General features: G+C 34.5%; 2 protein-coding genes across 5 annotated transcripts in view; both read left to right on the forward strand.

The window, feature by feature from the left end:
- LOC127860876 (uncharacterized) overlaps positions 1–11,603 on the forward strand; it is a 183,560-nt gene extending 171,957 nt beyond the window's left edge. For 2 of the 3 annotated variants that reach the window (XM_052399181.1, XM_052399179.1), the window contains 6 exons: positions 2,611–2,770; positions 3,663–5,593; positions 6,176–6,300; positions 6,800–6,912; positions 8,228–8,437; positions 8,891–11,603. The gene's annotated coding sequence lies outside the window, so the exon portion shown is untranslated. Of the gene's footprint in view, positions 1–2,610; positions 2,771–3,235; positions 3,255–3,662; positions 5,594–6,175; positions 6,301–6,799; positions 6,913–8,227; positions 8,438–8,890 lie in introns of those variants that run through there. The other variant, XR_008039959.1, reaches the window with a different exon arrangement.
- LOC127860877 (uncharacterized) overlaps positions 1–15,238 on the forward strand; it is a 217,899-nt gene that overhangs the window by 43,566 nt on the left and 159,095 nt on the right. The gene's annotated exons all lie outside the window — the stretch shown is intronic.

The following is a 15,238-nucleotide window of genomic DNA, read 5'->3' on the forward strand; positions in this document are numbered from 1 at the left end:
TATGAGTAAAATCATTTTATGGTAGTTATATACATGTGTACTTTTATAGATCTAAGTGAAATTTGATTGAGATATAATAATTATAATGCATAAAAACGGGAACATCACGTCAGGCAATTTACGCGTGTTTAGTGGAAAAAACGCCCCCATTGGAGGTTCTTTATCACATCTTTACACAGTAACATATATGCCAAGTTTGACAACAAATGGTGAATGTTTGTGTTTCTTGGAAATTTTTAGCACTTTTATCGTAAATATTTATCAGAATGTCCTTTTAATAATGGAATATACGGGAGTATCAGGTAATGAGTAGCAACGGTAAAAGAAGTAAGTTGGCAGTAATAGATGAAAAGTATGGTTTCATACGGATGTATTAAGGAATCAATCGAGACGCGATTATGCGTATCTATGTGGAAAAGGGTTAAAACAATTTTTGTTAAATCTCGTTATTAATGACTTTATTGCTGTTTTTTCTTGAAGAGTCTTAACGCACCGTCATAACGTCATTTCACTCTGAAAAAAACAAACCCACATTTGTAGAGTGCAGCCCTCCCCCCCCCCCCCATGGCCCCAGGGCGTCTGAAAAAACTCCTGTTGAAAGCACTGTAATTTTAATACATGTAAGGCACTTATTTAAAAACAAATAAAATGCTTAGGGTATGGGTCCGTTTTACAGGCCCATAAATACACCAGGAATGCGCCGTCTTGTGTACTTCCTGTTTATAAAGAATGCAAAAAGATGAGGTGGTAAAGAACATAATGAATTTAAATAAGGTAAAATATCCTCTTAAATTGTTTGTATATTGTACATACGGTAAAATATCCTCTTAAATTGTTTGTATATCACATATGGTAAAATATCCTCTTAAATTTTTTGTATATTGCAAAATCATTGATATTCCTCCTCATCAAATTTTGGTGATTACCAAAGTATTTCATGGACATATTATTAGTAAAGTGTAGATTACTCACTTTGGAAAAATAAATGAGGAATTTGTGTCAGTTCATTCCCCGTGTGTTTGTGATAAATTTGTGAATTGGTAAAACCTTAAAATCAACTAAAAATAACCCCAAACACATTATAATGGTTTTACAGTGTTACCTTTGTATTAAAAATGCTAAATATGAAGTGGACAAGAATATGATATGATTTCATAGAAGTTAAAATTGTGTCTTTTCTTTTATGTATTATGTTTACAGTGTTAAGTTTGTATAAAGTTGTGAGATATTTAGTTAAGCTTTGAATGCCTTGGTTCTATAGAGCCTGTTTGCAAGGAGGTGTTAAGTTCTTGATGTGTATACTGTGTTATTGTTTTTTTTGTCAATTATAGGGGCCAAAATCGGCCCCATACCAAATGCTGGAACTATGTATTTTTCCCAAACAACTTCCTAAAATTCCCAATTGAAGGTAAAGTAAATGAAATGTGTCTAGATGAAAGTGTTGTCCCTGATAAGCCTGTGTGGTTGTATAGGCTTATCTGGGCAGACACTTAGTGCACAATTTATAAAGCCCTGTTTTTTCGGAATGAGGCTGAAAGTAAATCCCCCTACAGTCTGTTACAGAGTTGTACAAGATGATACCAGGTGAGCCTTGTTATGGGAAAAGGGTGCTTAATGCATTTTATGTACCATCCACAGATTAGCCTGTGCAGTGCGCACTCAGAATTATCAGGGATAATACTTTCCATTTTTGAGGAAATTTTTGCTTGAAAGAATATATTTCTAAACAAAAAAATCATGTCTTGGTTGAAAGTGTCATCTCAAGTTAGCCTGTGTGGACTTCGCAGGCTAATGTGGTACTATACATATTCATTAAGCCCAGTTGTCCTGAATATGGCTCAAGTTTAGTCTGCTTCCAGTCTGTTGGTATTTGTAAATTCTGATTAGAACAAATATGGTATAAACACCACTATGATTAAAAACTGGTAATTGAGACATCGGTGTACATATGAATGCAAATTTAACTTACATATTGAGCAATCCTAAAAGTAGCTCCCAATTTCCCAATTTAACATAGTTTGCCATTTTTAAAGAGTTGGCTACTCATTTTTTCACAAAATTGAAAATTTCGAGCTGCATTTTGTTCACAAAATATCATATCAAACACAGTTAATGTTTAAAATAACTTGGACAAAATATTGTTTTGTTATTGGTAACTGTGAAAATATAGATTTATGGGTGTCATCAAAGTACAGGCAAACTAGTATTGTAATATGATAGTAATTAAGGGCAAAAGGCCTGTAACATAATTTTTACTCCAAGGGTTATGTGAAAAAAAAGCCTTTTCTTTCTATATTTATAAAGTACACGTTATAGGCACTTCCTTATATGCGTGTAGACTAATAAATTGATCACTGAAACTGAACATTTCAACAAAAACGCATGTCAAAGAATATATTTTGATTTGATTTGTGCAATTTATTTACTTGCAATTAAAAAGACCTAAAATTCCCAAATTAAAAGATAGAATTTTCCCGATGTTTGATATTATTACGCTAATTTTCCTCATTGGTGTGGTACAGATACTTTTTTCAATATGGCAAAAAAATGCTGGTGTATTACTAGTTTACTAGTTCAAAAGACTTCATATTGGTTTTCTCAATGTTACAGCAACTGCTAAGCACAGAAGACAAAGGAGTAGTGAAAGGCTCAGTCAAATCAAAGTCCAGCGATGTGAGGGTGACACAGCATTTACATGTCCTCCTATTGCAACATGAAGGACATTTTAGCTGAAACTAACAAGGGAGAGAACTGTGGATCTGCACCAGCAGTGAGTTGTTGCCCTTAGGTTGCTTAATGTTTTATTTATTTTTATTAGTTCTTACCACTTACTTGTTGATTGACTTAAAAACTGTTTTCTTGTGTGAGTTTAAACAGATTTTAACCATCAAAGATCTGTAGAGGCATGGTAAAATAATATGTGTGTGTGATTTTTTGCAACATTGGTGAGACATTAATATTATTATTAAATATTAATATTGTTGCCTCCCATTTATTGAAACATATATTAACAATAAAACATATCTAATGGCATTTTAAAAGTAATGTGATTAAAAGAATAAGTACAATTAAAAAATATTAAATTTTTAACCAGATGGTTTTCCTTCTTTTTGTCATGCAGCAAAAAATTGGCTAATAGATAAATAAGCTGTGATGTGGAAAAATGGGGCCTAATGCATGTGCTTAAATTGTTGTCACAGATAAGCCTGTGCAGGTTGCACAGGCTCATAATGGACAACACTTTCCTCTTAAAGGTATTTTTTGTTGAACAAATAATCCTCTTTATGAAAATCCAGTCTAGTCAGAAAGTACCCTCCCTTATTAGCTTATGTGAATTTCACATGCTAATCTGGGACGACACTTTCTAACACTAGTGATCCGCATATTGGCTTATGAAAATACATCTCTAAAAATGGAGTAAAGATAATAGATATAAATGTAAAGATAAGTAAAGCATTAGCCAACACTTTTCTTGTTTTAATACAAAATGACTTAAATGTATTTATTTTTATGCTATTAAGGACAAGGAACCAATAAAATGCCAGATAAGAAATTCATGTTGTTGAGAACCTTCACAACCTGTCAAGAGGCATAGTTTGTTATAGATTATAATATAATTTGTTACAAGTTCCTATCACCCATTGTGTTGTTGTTGTTTTCAGCAGAGCACCAGCATTGATATCAAGTTGGCCCAGCAACCGCACGAGTCCCGCCTGCAGGAGCCCCAGTCCAGAACAAATCTTCCCCTCCACTTACTTCTAACTCCTCCGCCTTTACTTCCTGACTCAAAAAGTCAGCATCGTTGAACAACTCCGTTCTGCAGGAAATTCTGAGCATGATTCTGTTCTGAACAAACGCAATGCCCACGTCACGTTTTCCAAACAAAAGCCTGGGTAGTTTTGTTAAGCTAGAGTTCTGTGTGGGCCTGAAAGGGACGAGTGTTACAGACACGAAAAGTTATAGCAGTAGTTATGGTAATGCTAACAGTCAGTTGTTGCTGTTGGACATCACAACAAATATCATGAAGAATAAAAAGTTCAATAACTTGTTCCAATCTTTATGGGACGAACAGAAATTGAACGGGAAAAAATCAAGGAACAATAAAAGCGTAAGCTTTCCTAGTGGGATACTTCTGCTGTTGATAGTTAGGATGACAGTAGTTATATGGACTGCCCCAGATTGTCCTCTCAGCGGCTAAAATATTATAATAGAACAGACTTTTGGCAATGTTGCTGACAAAGAAAGGCAGTAATGACTTGGTTGTGAACACCCAGAGCGCGATACATCAATGCTGACACAGAAAGGCAGTAATGACTTGGTTGTGAACACCTCGAGCACGATACATCCATGCTGACACAGAAAGGCAGTAATGACTTGGTTGTGAAAACCCAGAGCACGCTACATCCATGCTGACAAAGAAAGGCAGTAATGACTTGGTTGTGAACACCTCGAGCACGATACATCCATGCTGACAAAAAAGGCAGTAATGACTTGGTTGTGAACACCTAGAGCAGGATAGATCCATGTTGACAAAAAAAGGCGGTAATGACTTGGTTGTGAACACCCAGAGCATGATAAATCCATGCTGACATAGAAAGGCAGTAATGACTTGGTTGTGAAATCCCAGAGCACGATACATCCATGGGGTGTGCATCAGAAGCGAATTCTGCATATTATTGTAAACAAGTTGCTAACAGTGAACACGTCTGGTTTTGTTATGAGCACTTCCCACTCAGAGCCCAAAGGTCCTCGCATTGAATCGATGCAAACGAAGACTTTGAAAATGACAGCAGTTGTGTTGTGATGTCCAGTAATCCTTTCAACTCTCAACCTGAAGTTTATCAAAACTCAATCTTAGCCCTCTGCAGTACTTTACCATGAATGTTTCACGTTTTAAAACACCAACATTTCAATTTAAAGTTTGTGCGCGTAATATATTGATACATTGCTATTCTGAGTTCTAATTGCGATATCCTAAATATCAATAATAGATGAAATGTTTGGCATTAAAAAACAGGTGTGTAAAGTAATTTGTAACAGTGCATATTCATTTGTCACTAAAAAAATCAGGGTTTAGTTTGCTTGTCATTTCCTTTTTAGCAAACATTATTAGACAACAAAAGGAACGTCGTTTAAGTGACAGTCCAAGACAATTCCGACCCAGTTTGGGCACAAATACTTCTAATTAAAGAAATTCAGTTTGTCTTGCGTCAGCCTACATGTAGCAAGCCTCTTATAAACATCTCCCAAGTTGGCTACATCAACGCTTCCAACAGCAGAGCTGGGCATCAACACATTGTTCCGAACGAGTCGCTCGAACTGAAGCGATCTGATCCAACAGAGAGCAGGCTCTGCTGACTCGTCTGTTAATGTGATTGACCTGGATATGTTGCTTTCCAATAATGTGAGCCTAACTCCAGATTAGCTGTCTGCGATTGACGCAATTCAACAACAGTTGTTGTCAGGAATTTCCGGCTTTAGGATGGCGATTTGGCGTCGGGGCTTCATCTCTGTCTTTGGCCTGGTCGCAGCAGAAGCAGCAACAAGAACAACAATTAGTATTAGAGACGTGATCTGGGATATGGGGCTTCATGTATGTGCTTAAAGTGTCATCCCATATTAACCTGTGCAGACTGCACATACATTAAGTCCTATGAAAGTGTCATCCCAGATTAGCCTGTGCAGACTGCACATACATTAAGTCCTATTAAAGTGTCATCCCAGATTAGCCTGTGCAGACTGCACATACATTTAGTCCTATTAAAGTGTCATCCCAGATTAGCCTGTGCAGACTGCACATACATTAAGCCCTATTTTCCCAGAATGAGGCTCATATACTTCACTTAACATCAGTATTGTATGTGCCTGAAAAGTTCCTAGCATCAAATGGGAATTATGTGCTTTTAAATTGATCACACATAGTAAATAAAATGCAAATAGCACTTGATCTGATATCAATTTTAATCATAGAAGGTCAGGGCATTAAGTTTTGTATATTTTCCACCGAAATTCAGCCCCTGAACCAAAAGTTAATCCTTGCAGAAAAATCTGCTTTAATAGAATTGTTAAATTATATTTAATTTTAGTAAAATAATTATGTAAAAGCCTTCAGCTCATTTTAAAATTATTTTCATTAATTTTCAATATTTATTTAAATTCCTGGATTTTATTTAAGAGCCTGTTCCCACAGGAACCCATGCAATCATAGATCGGTACCTAGCTGAACAACAGGGAGGAGCCACACTGAACCTGGGGCTCCATACTTTCTTGGCCAGGGGTCAAGATAACCTCGTCAATAAGGTAGGTTGGTAATGTAATTAATCATTTATAATGTGCAGTGTTTCACTCCAAATTTCAATTTAAACAGTTTGGGTATGTTTAATATTAATATAACTCTATCATGTCTGCTAACTTAAACAAATCATTTTTGTAAGTGTTAAATATTTATAATAGCCGCCATTTGTATTGCCTTGAAAGGGCTCAGTGGGGGGGCATACACATGTGTCCTTGTCTGTAATTCTCCCCGTTTCTCCTTTCATCCTTCCTTATGTCCGTCCCACCTTTTCAGTGTTGCACGTAACTTAATAAATATTGGTTCCAGAGGGGCACAAAATGTTTGTATCAAGTGTACAATGTATAGAAGGTTATGTTTGTATCAAGTGTTTAGTTTATATCCCATTTATATCAAGATCCTTCAAACATAATTTATTTCTTAAATATTTTTTTACTCAAACAACATTGATTGAATTCTAATATAACTGATACCATTTCAGAATGCATTGAATTATTTGGTTTACAGGGACACATTCCTGGGATGCCCTAAGGTCTTTCTATCTGTTCACAGAGGCCTTATACTCATAAGTTCAAGCCCAGTGAGCGATGTTCATATTATCAAACTCTACATCTCAATAGGTAAGTCACCTTGCCATTGCAAAAGGGGCAACTGTGGCAAAGCATTCAGGAGACCCAGTCTTAATAGCCTAAACCTGTTGATGCAATACAGCTTTTACAAATACCCGATAGGTAAAACCCAATACAAACGGGGGTTTCTGCTCTTCAATAAATTGACCAGTTTATCTAATCTAAGTTTAAGGGTTAAGCCACAAACTACTGTATCTAATATAGAAATGTGAAGAAAATGCACAAGTTTCAAGCTAAACCCTAAAATTTGCATTTAAAATTTAACATCTAGAGTTATATTAAACTCAAAACCACAACAACAACAACAGCAAACAGTTAATCAGCAGTTACCAACATATCTGACTCTTTCACTCTTTACAAAATCATGTTCCATATCAACTGTAAGTGTGGTTCTTAAACTAACATTGAATTACGAAGAGGGGTCAGTGATGTTTTAGTTTAATGGCGTATATAGGAGTGAACTTGTCTGTCTGTCAGTCTGACAGTTGATCCGTATTAAGTGTTCACTCTTTAATTCATGCTGTTTTCATCCGATATTCACCAAACTTTGTCAGAAGTTGTATCTAGATGGTGTCTTGGTCAAGTTTGAATATGGGTCATGCTGGATCAAAACCTAGGGCATGGTATCACTTAGTGTTTTAAACATTCAGCATGTTGTGTGCTCTCTTATTAAAGTACTTTTCATCCAATCTTCACCAAACTTGGTCAGAAGTTTTATTTAGATGATCTATAGGAAACAATTTAACATGGGCCATGCCGGGCCAAAAACAAGGTCACAGGGTCACTCAGTGTATGCTCTCTATTTCAAGTACTTATCATCCGCTCTTCACCAAACTTGGTCAGAAGTTTTATATAGATGATCTCTAGGCCATTATCGAACATGGGCCATGCCGGGCCAAAAACTAGGTCATGGGGTCATTAAATGCTTTTTACACATTCAGTTTGGTGTCAGCTCTCTATGTCAAGTACTTATCATCCCCTCTTCAACAAACTTGGTCAGAAGTTTAATCTAGATGATCTCTAGGCCATGTTTGAACATGGGCCATGCTGTGCCAAAACTAGGTCACGGGGTCACGGATGCGTTTTACACATTCAGCATTTCCAGTTCTTTTCATCAGCTCTTCATGTGGGGGTGTTCGCCACAGCTATGACAAAGCTCTATTTTTTAAAGTTAATGGCTTTTTTAGAGAGTATTAAGTGTGTTGCCAGGGTTGAACCCGCATTTTGATACTTGACAATTTTACGAAATGCTAGTAAAGTCATAACAATTGTTGTCTTAATTAACACATGACCAACTTAATTGCAGAAATCCGGATAGCAAAGCGTTGGTTTGTTTTTGAAGCATTTGAACCAGCAACAGTCATCATTCGAGTTTCTGACATGTCTATGGTGTGGAACTCTCAGTCTATGAACATCATAACAGCACATGAACCAGCAGCAGTCATCATCTCAAGATTCTGGTATATCCATGGTACAGGACCCTTAGTCTGTACAGATCTTGCTGAACGAATTTCAGGTGGGTGTTCTTGTCGAGTGGATGTTTTTTGCATGCTCCCAAGTTCAGAGATGTGTGAGTGCATATAGATGTACATTTGTCCATCCATATGTACATCCAGCTGTTGGATTTGTATGTAAAGTCTAAACTCAAAAAGTATTGCTTCTAGTGTGATTATACCAAAGATATTTGCCATTCTGTGAACTTGCCTACTAGTTATATTGTGGTTCTTTGTCTTTTAAATAAGCGGAATTTTGAGACAAAAGCAAAATGTTGGTGCATGATTGCAAACCAGTTTAACTATTTATTATCTATCATTATTTTATAAATAGTCTCAGGACCATCATTGCCTCAATGGATTCAAATCAGATTAGTTGTAACATTCTGAAATACCAAGTGCTGTGCTTGTTATTGATTTGTCATCGGTATAAAAAAAAACCTGACATCTACAGTAACAAGTCTTTCTTTTTTCAGATGCAATTGGAGGAAATCAAACCATTCAATCAGAAACACAGCCTGTTGCAGCTATTGTTAACATATTGACCCCAGTGATACCTAAGAAGCTCAGAGTTACATACTGTTTTAGATGTGCTAGTCTTCACATACCTCCTGGTTTGTTCAACACTTACTCTGAATCTTTGAATGTTATGAAGGGTGAAAATGAATGACCTTGTTCAGATCGAAATGGCAGAATGACACATCACAACAATTCAAGTGGAAAGCCACAAAGTCATGTCAACAGCCACATGTTGTATGTTGCCAGCCAAGTTGTATTAAAAAACACAATAGCTTACGTTTTATGTTATATGTGACCAACCAAGTTATATTCATACAAAAACAATAGTTAATGTTTTATGGGAATGTTTATGCTGTCAGTATTGATGTTGAAATATTTTGTTAAATATAGCATGTCAAGTATTTTAAAAGCATGCATATGCAATGTCTTTGTCTATATTATCATATCACTACATATTTTGATCCTGATAATGGTAAATTAATGGGAAATACACTTTTATCAAAGACTTTCAAAGTGTGACAAAGCTGTTTAAATGAGGCTGGTAACTTGGACAACATGAAAAAAATATTGGAGTATTTTCATGTTATAACACATGTTTCAGTTTTCTGTTTTTTTACCCGTATTATAGATAAGCTATATAAAAGTAGTGTTAAGAAAGTTTTAGAAGTTTTACGCTTCAGCTTTTTCTGTTTATCAATCTTTCTAAAAACAATACTAGTAAATCTGCTAATTCCGGTCGGTATTTGAACAAGAATCTTGTTTAATAGCATTCATGGGAATCTAAATAAATTATATGCAATATTATGTAATCTACCTAAAAGTATCGATTCTGTATTTACTACCAGTACTTTGTTGATTTCAATGCATATTGTTTGTTAAATATTCGAAATGGCTCTTGGATTTGGGGGAAAACTTAAAGGAAAACTAAAAATTAAAAAATTATTTTTTTTAGAGTTTTATAAAAAATGGCAAAAGTTATAAATGTTAATTTGAGTTGTTAGATCAAAGACTAAGATGCTCATAAGTGTTTAAATTTATTTTCGGACATAATAGTTTATAATGCTTTATATTTGTATATGCATATGAAGACGACCAGAATGTATCCTCTTTAATCACTGAGTATCTTAATCAATATCTCTTGATCACTGCATACATTGTAGAGGTATATTTTGATATTTATACACAGAGCAACACTGTGAAACAATAGTATTTTAAATGTACATTATTTTGTTAGTGTGGCAATTTTTATAAGATAAACTCACTGTTTACATTAATTTGTGCAAACTATAGTCATAAAAATATTGATTGTGTGAATCCACATATTTGTATTAAACTGTTAAAATAATGTACAGTAACAAATTCTGAAGAGAAAACTGTACTCAATGAAATATAAACCCCTTGTTATATTAACTGCTTTATATTAAGAACAGCTACTTAAAATAAGTTTAATTTTGTTTTACATTATCTAAAGAAAATTTAGTACATTTTTATTTGAAATCAGTCATTTACATATTAAGGAAGAGTGTTGTCATATGCTAACAATTGTCAAAAAATGCGATTGTCTCTATTGGTAAAGTAGAGAGCAATATTATTTGCTTAAACAAAAAAAAGCAAAGATGTCTGCTTTGAAAGTGTATGTGAAATAAACACTTATGTTTGTTCTTATATTAAACGTGAACGTATTGATGTATAGCTGATAATAAAGTTTGACATTTTATTAGTTTTGTAACAATGTGTTTTTTACCCTTTACGTTAACATTCCCACAATTGATGTCAGTGCAGTGCCTTCAATGGAGCCATTTTCTGTAAATCTCCCACTGTTAAAGTTCAGCAAAAGTTTTAAGACCAGATTTCCTTAAACTTAGGGTTGTTTATATTTAACATTTATTGAATGCATGAAACATGTTTGTTCTGTTGTTGAATAGCTGAACATTGATGTATGTAAATTGTGTGACATGTTGATCAAATTGATACATAGAAACAAACACTCATTATGCGTTAATTTGTACGTTAAGCTAAACAAAAAATGTTACCAAACACAAATATAAGTATTTGGTAACAATATACAAAATTGTGCTATATTCCTAAAACCGTATCAAATGCAAGTTGAAATGTAATGTTTAAATATGTTCATCGACTCCAAATAAGCATTTTGAATAAGCAAATTAATACATTAATAATCTCTATGGAAAGTACACGTAGGCACTTTACAATCGCTTGTGTACTTCATATTGATCAGGGTCTTTCTAAATTATTGCATGATTTTTTATGCGTATGTCTGAATTGTGTAAATATCTGTTAAATAACTGTTAAAAAGGATTTTAATATTATAAGTTAAAATAGTGTCTAAACTGTAACGGGTCATTTGTTGCATTTATTTTTACGTGTTTATATTTTCTGGCTTACTGTGCTTAATTTTGTATATAATCGTACGTATTTTTATTGTGGTTTTCGTATTTAGACAAAGCGCACTACACTTATGCTGTTGTTTTTGTCCATCATTTCAATACAAAATGTTGTATGTAAATAATTAAACATGTTGATGTTGGTAATAATGTATTTCCTGATCTAATATTGATGATGCACTCAATAAAGTACATAACCATTTATGTGGACTAGTATTGTTTAGTTATAGTTTGTTGTTATAACTAATAAAATCTTCAAGGATTGGCTTGCCACTTATATATAGCTTTCCCCTATTGAACCTGGGTAGCACATTTTGTTTTATTGTAACTGTTCTCTCGCCCGTAAGTCCTGTATAACACTTTTGTCACTTTTCATTATTCTTCATAATTTTAAGAAAAACATATTCCTTACAAATCATATTTCACATTCATTTCTACGTACCATTGTTATAAAAAAAATTGCTTGTGTGAATGACAATATATGTATTGAACTGTTAAAATAATACAGCATAACACATTCTGAAGAGAAAAATATACTTAAGGCATCGGAAACAACTTTTAATTAAGGACAACTATGTAAACAAATATTTTTTGTTAAACATTATACGAAGCAAATTTAATACCTCGTTATTTGTCATAAGTCAATTACATATTAAGGCAGAGTCTTTATTGATAATACTAGAAACCATTATAATTTGCTTATACAATAACAGCAAAGATGTCCGTACACCTCTTTTTAATGTATTTTTTGTATTTATGTTTTAAAAACAAACATTGTGGTATTTTTCTACGGAAAATAAAGCGAGAATTATGTTACAATATTTAAAAGGGACCTTTTCACAGTCTTTTGAATGTATTGAAGTTTGTCATTAAATGCTTAATATTGATAATTGTGAACAGTGTTTCTAAAATCTCCGGAAAAAAATATGAATAATATTAAATAATAAAAAAAGTAACCCTCAACTGGACTCGAACCACTGACTCCTGGAGTAAAAGTCTGTCGCTTAGACCACTCGGCCATCAGTGCTCATGCAATGAGTGATGTATTTTATACTTTATATAAGCAATCCTCGTAGTGTCACAAAATATTACCACAACAACAGAACGCTCCACATTATTCAATCGGTTCGCGTTGCAACGCTTTATAATGTTCAGGTTTTTAAATCGTCAAACGATGCATATGATTGATATTTTAGAGCATGGTAAATGTTCAGTATTACTGTTTCCTCACAAATATCATAACTACAACGAAAATTTGCAAATCATACACTTTTTTTAGTTTGGTCAATTTTCCAAAACGTGGAAATGCCCCTTACATAACACACAGCTCAAAGCCAATTATTACATATGATAAAAAAATGGTATAAGATATTATTCAAGGTTAAGTTTAACCCATTTATGCCTAGTGGACTTTCCCATCCTTCTAAATTGGATCAATTTATTTCCAAAATACGGATGTCTGGTATATTTATTTCTATTTTTAGAATATTTCTTACAGAAATTCCTTTGAGCAAACAGCGCAGATCCAAATGAGACGCCTCATTATGCGGCGTCTCATCTGGGTCTACGCTGTTTGCAATGTCCTTTTTTCAGGACGCAAGGCATAAATGGGTTAAGATGTTAGTTCAAACATGGCCCATGGTAATCGCATAAAGCAAGAAAGAATCGATTACATTTGGATGAATTCTGATTGGAAAGTTTCATCAGCTTAAGTTGTTAAATGAAGAATAAATACATTATACAGAACACGACACTGTTGTAACATTGGGCTTAGGCAGAGCTATTGTTACCATTCCCGCAGTAAAATTCATTTGTTGTAAACGGTTTAAAACTAATGTTCAATATTGTAAATCTTATAAAGATACAAGATATAATATCCTTTCGATACAAGTTTATTGATACGATGTGTAACTATGATCGTGCAATGTTCGCACTAATTACTTTACGATAGTAACGTGCAAATATAACTATGTAGCCAAGTCGGTCGTAATAGGGATTGTTTTGACTGCTTTGCATTGACCGTTCCAAGGCGGTGAACCCAGCTTTATTCTTATATGTGTTCATGTTGTTTTGTATTGTGCTCTATTGTACTGTTTGGGCAATCGGTCACTTGCCTAAGATATAGGACCAACTAATTGTTTATAATAAAAATTAAATACTGCTCCAGCAGCTGGAGTTTCACTTCTTTATATTGGTAAACCGATATTTGTCGTGTATTTGATGAGCGCTTTTATCAAGCAACCGATCTGTTTAAAATTTTGTATTGAAACTTTGGTTACTTCCATAATGTTAAGACATCTATTATAACTGTGACTGGTTAAATTGTAAAAGGCGCAAAAGTACCGATTGTTTGTTGTTCCCTTTTAATACGGATCTATTATATTAGCACACAGCGGTCTTGTTCAATAAAACAAACTGTTAATTTTTTATGGAAAGTCGTATATTATATATAAAGTTGGTCATAATCGTGGTAATATACATGCAATGTGTACATATGCACAGGTACCTGATATGCACGAACAATGTGTTGATTTGAAGTGTAAAAACACGGTTGTACTGAACTCGTGCGAAGTGGTATGCTATCGCGTATACCTTCGTTTATATAAAAATAATAAATAATAAATACATATTATAAGTATCCCACTTCCGTTGTTTTCTGCTTCCTGAACTGAGAGCTAAGTATCCACTTCCGTGTTTCATTATTCCTGATAAGTATCCCAATTCCGTCTACCCTTTACTTTCGACACACGTTGTTACTAATATTGTATTTAAGCGTTATCACCAAATTTTATTATTTCACTCTTACAAACGTTCATTTAATGTTAGCTATAGTCTTATTCTTTATAATTAAAATCATAGGTAATTTGTTTTAAAGTTATATCAGAAAATAATTCAAATATTATTACCGTAGCTCAATAACCAGCTAAGTTTTAAGTGGGCTTGTTCACAGATGTTTGAAACAAAAACAGCAATTTGTTCAATGACTTTACAAACAAAACTATAACATTTGGAATGTGATATATAATATGAATTAATTGTTAAATACAAGTAATTCATTCACCGTATATCGTTTGGATGCACACATCTTAAACCCTACCAATAAGTAAATTAAGCTTTACATTTTCACGTTTAAATGTCTGATATATGTTTGTAATGCACGTGTTCTCCAATGTATCGACAAAAAACGTTACAAACGCTATTGATTTACCTATCAAGAAACAAAACGCAATATTCATATGTTTTGTTTCGTTTGTTTAAATAGCATGAATGCTATCTTTTTCAATATACCACATTTTATTTGCTGTCTCATTTATCTGTTAACCAGTCCCATTAAGCTGGGACAAAGTCTAGAGTGTTAGATTGAGTTCTTTTATCAATGTTGGTCCATGCGTTGTAAGTAAAGCCCGTTAACTTTACAAGGTCATTTGTGTATGACAGGTACACACCGAAGAGCGGCGCTTCTGGTTCCGGTGGCGCTTTCATTGGCCTGTGGTCCCTCCGGAAGCACTCGAAACGGACCTCATGCCCGGACGCGCAGCAAACAGCGCTTCCTCCCTGATATGACCGACAGTCCGGTATTCACACTCAGCAAACCTCGCAGTCACATAGCGATCCGCCGGCTCCGGCTGCAACGTCTCGACGTGGAACAGTGTGAGAAATCATTTGAAACATTAGACGAGTAGTGCGTTTGACCAGCGCGACGATAGTGCGGAGAGGCTTGTGTCCCCCAGCTCCAGGTTGTATTGGCGAGTAGGACATCAGGCGCATGTGCATAATCATTTGTAAGGGGAGGGGTAGGAGGCGAGTAGTGGGCGACTAAGAAACCAGACGGTGTGACGTTATTATGTGTTAGAGGAGGTAGCGGGGGTAATATTGGGCGCGAAGTTAACGAGACGCGGT

Source organism: Dreissena polymorpha, chromosome 15 (assembly GCF_020536995.1).
Source record: "Dreissena polymorpha isolate Duluth1 chromosome 15, UMN_Dpol_1.0, whole genome shotgun sequence".
Taxonomy (NCBI): Eukaryota; Metazoa; Mollusca; class Bivalvia; order Myida; family Dreissenidae; genus Dreissena; species Dreissena polymorpha.